Here is a 4,778-nt window from a genome sequence, read left to right on the forward strand (position 1 = left end):
ATTTCAAAAAATCTGACAATTAAATTATATCTTCTTGGGTTTGGAATGCCTAAGGTTGGTCACACATGGTGACAAGCACCTTACTTTCATTCCAGTAAGAAAGTCATAGCATACTTCATGTTCATGATCAACATGAGAATAGAATCCTATTCATTGTCCTCGCAATTCAAGATTTGTACACTCAAAATTTGAGCCCTGTGGTTATTAAAAAAAAAAAAAAAACATTTTAGAAATCCATTACAGAATATTCTTCATATACAAAAGAAAAAACCATGGACATTTGAAAAATTGTTTAATAAATTTAATATTACTCAACTGGATTTTGGGCTAACAATTGAGGGTTAAATGAACGAGTATTTATAACTCCAATTTCTTATTGTCTGGTTACAATTTTGTAATGATTTAAAATTGGCCTTTGGAAAAATTTGCTTAATATATGGGACTTCTTTACATGCTGTGAAAAATAAACAAAGTAGATGATATTTCTTTTGTTATACGCAGAAAAGTTTGCATGATTTGAATTTGAAGGAACAGTTTTTTTTTGGCAGTGCTTAACTCAGCCATAACATTCTGCACGTAGAGTAATAAAGAGGTTAATGAATAAATATCATTCTGTATTTTTTATTACCAGAAAAATTTACTAATTTTTTAATCTGTTTTAATGAATGCCATTTAATATTTATTTTTGACAATGGAAAACCAGTTTCCAATAATGCACTTTTTATGTTTAAATGCACCCACGGTTCTTTGAGCTTTAACATCCATGTAGTATTCAGTCTTTTCTGAGGCTGTGCTCAAGTCCTAAGATTCTAATGCCCTTGTTGTCTTTTTGCTTTATTAATACCTCCTTTGCTTAGCTTGAGTATAGTAAAGATAGCTCTTATACAAACCATCTTGCCTGTTTGTTAACCAAAATCCAACTCATCAAACTTCATTGTTGATTTGTAATTTACTTATCAGCTTCCCATGCATTTTACTTCACAGAGTTAAATGTTTGTTAGTTTACTAATTTTTTTAAGCATCTGCTATCTATCAATCACTTTATTTTTACAAGGTTCTCACTGATTTTCATTTCTAAGATTTCAATCTGTAGTGAGAATAGTGATACCGTCATCCATGAATTCCATTAAATTAGTTTAAATTTCTGTATCCAGGAGTCCACTGTACTTTAAATTGCTAAAGAACAGGAGATACGTGAGCCTATGGACTTCACACATCAATTCCCCTTTGACTTAAATTTTTCTCTGTAAATAATAATCATATTGTTAAGAATATCATCATTCTTAAAGATATCTGACAGCTTTTTTATGTTTTTACAAAAACAATGACAGTGTGGAGGGAGCGCGTAGAGAATTTCGCCGTCATTTTAATCTGGGACGGCACGACCATGTTCCATCAGCACATGCAATTAAAACATGGATATCTAATTTTGAGGAAACCGGTTCGGCAATGAAAAAGAAACTTCCAGGCCGTGAGCGAACCGTACGCACACCACAGAATGTTCAAACTTTACAAGATGCTGTCACACGAAGTCCACATCGGTCAATCTGTCGTCTCTCAGCATCTTTACAATTGCATAGTTCAAGTGCTCGAAGAATGTTAGTGAAGGACTTGCAATACCATCCATACAAGTTGCAGATCGTCCAGGAACTGAAACCGAACGATGCAGTTGTGCGAGCACAATTCTGTAATGTAATGCTTCAGAAGATAAATGATAACGAAGAGTTTGTTCATAAACTGTGTATGTCAGACAAAGCGCATTTCCACCTCAGTGGATTTGTTAACAAGCAAAATTTCAGATACTGGGCGCAAGAAAATCCTACGCAGCTACACCAGCGTCCGTTTCACAGCCAGAAAGTGACCGTGTGGTGTGCTATGTCATCTTACGGTGTTATAGGCCCTTATTTTTTTGAGGATGACAACGGTCTTGCGATTACAGTGACGTCAGGTTGTTACGTACCCGTGCTTGAAACCTTTGTTGTGGAACAACAAAAGAGATTTCCACCGATTCTTAACACAGCCTGGTTTCAAAAGACGGAGCAACATCACATACTGCACGAATATCGATGGCAGCTGTATGCCGATTGTTTGAACATGTCATTTCACGAAATGGTGTTATTAGATGGCCTCCCAGATCGTCTGATCTTTCAGGTTGTGATTACTTTTTGTGGGGTCACCTTAAAAGCAAAGTGTTCCACAGTAGACCTGCTACAACGGAAGAACTGAAGGCAAAGATCCGAGAAGCAATTGCGGAAATTCCAGTTCAGATGTTATGTCAAACCATGAGCAATTTAACGAAGAGACTTCATGAGTGTTTACGTAGAAGAGGAGGTCACCTGGAAGATGTCATCTTTAAAAAATAAACTAAAATGTATGTATCCTAAAATGGCAACATTTGTATAATTACATGAAATAAAATTCGTTTTCTAAAAAAATTTTCATTAACGTTATTTAATTTTTAAAATTTCCTGTATCTTTGAATCATTCTGTATATACTGTCTTATGGTAGGTAGCTGATGTATGAGGTGTGGCTATTAAATGACTAATGTTGCTACAGAAGATTTGCGCATCACCAAATTTGTACAACCGACAGCTGTGTAGTGTGAAGCCCTCTCTTTTGATTGTTGCTACTCCAGTTTCTGTAGACATATTAGTCCGGCTGTGGCCTTTGTTTGGATAGCATCTACTTTTTTGTTTTGCCAAAAAAAATGGTAAGTATTTTATTAGAGAAAAGAACTGTCGTGAAATTTCATATGAAACTTAAACAACCCAGTGTTACACCATCTGCCTTATTCACCTGACCTGGCACAATGTGATTAAAAGAACAAGATTTCAGATCATTGAAGCTGTGAAAGAAGCGGCATGCATCATGAAAGAGCTCACAGAAGAAGATTTCCAGCACTGTTTTGAACAACGGAAAATTCACATGGAGCGTTGTAGGGATAGAGGAGGGGTGAATATTGAAGGGGATAATAACTAAATATGTATAAATTTAAAATAAAATATTTTACAACATTAGTCTCATTATTTAATAGACACACCTTGTATATGTTTTCATACAACTTAACGGGAAAATGTTAGTATCTCTGCCATTCATTTGCAAGATTCCAGGTACAAATTCTGAACAGCTTGGCATTTTTTGATACTAAAAAATTAATCTTTTATAAAGAACTACAGTAACTGTAATAAACTGGCTTTAATTTGTACTTTGTAGATAAATAAATATAATTTAAAAGAAACCAAACATATCAATATACAGTTTACATGGGGAGATTAAAAATATACTTATATATTTTTTGTAATACATAAATTTTATTTTTTATAATAATAATAATATTACATGGATAACCTAAAAGAGAAAATAAAACAAGAAATAAAAAGAAAAAATGAAAACAATAAATAAAAATAAAAACAAGAATTCAATTTTTCCCTTTTTTAATATAATATAATAGTAATAATAACATTATAATAGACAACCCCATATTATATAATGCTAAAACTCTAACAAGTGTTTATATTAATAATAATTGAATAATTAATAATAATAATTACAATCTAAAACAGATATATAAAATGTACATTCACATAAAAGAAAACTTTCTTTTTATTATTACTATAATTAATATATTTTTTTTTGTTTAGATGTCATGTTTGTACTTTCATAATATACAATGATAATTATAATATGTGTGTGTATATATATATATATATATATATATATATATATATATATATATATATGTATATATATATATGTATAAGTAAGTAAAATTAATGTTACCTACCAAATAATTAATCGATAATTAATTAATAATTGCATATATTAACTTATGCCTGTACAATAATAATAATAATAACTAATAATAGTAATAAAGATATTAATTATTTAATAAATCAATAAAACCCTTTTCTACTTACAACCACAATTAATTTCTAATAATTACATAAATAATAATTATTATATTATATATTTTTTTAATGAATTTTTTCTTTATCTTTTTATTTTTTAATTAGAAATTGGTTCTGTACATATAAATTTAATAATAATATTTATGTATATAAATAAGGGGTAAATAATTTTGTTTTGGATTTTTGTTTGTTTTTTATATTTAATTTTTTTTTTAAGAAAATGTATTATTCTTTTGAAAAGGTGCTACATGGTCATTATTATTGGTACCAGAATTTATTTTTCTAGTTTATTTATGTGTCCTTATTTATTTATCAATAATAAATAATATATTTATATATATATTTTTAAATAAGTAATTAATACCTGTCTATAAGGGGAAAGTTTTATCGATATGTTATTATATTTTGTTATTTATATATTGAAATAATATATAATTGACATGGAAAAAAGTACATTAAAAGTAAGATAAAAATAATACTATTTGTAACATAAAAAAAAAAGAAAATTTTGTCTGGCTGGAGGGAAAATTATTTTCTAAATTAACGGTTCTCTCTTAAATGAAAGCATGTAGATGAAGGACTGTTAATGAATCAAGACAAACTATGATTTTCAGGCTTCTTTTAACAATAACATGTTAATAAAAATTAATAAATATATTATTATCATTAATTTACTTATTTTTAAGGGCAAATGTAATTTTTCCAAGTAGTTTTAATACAGAAAACAAGATTAATAAGTTTTATGATGACATACTTTATTTGAAAAGTCAAAAAAAATTATGAGCTGTCATGAAAATAAATAGTCGCCTTGAAAAGTTGGGAATGATTTCAAGATGTCAACATCTTAATTTTCAAATCTTCAAATAAGT

The sequence above is a fragment of the Lycorma delicatula genome, chromosome 4, assembly GCF_047948215.1.
Source record: "Lycorma delicatula isolate Av1 chromosome 4, ASM4794821v1, whole genome shotgun sequence".
Lineage (NCBI taxonomy): Eukaryota > Metazoa > Arthropoda > Insecta > Hemiptera > Fulgoridae > Lycorma > Lycorma delicatula.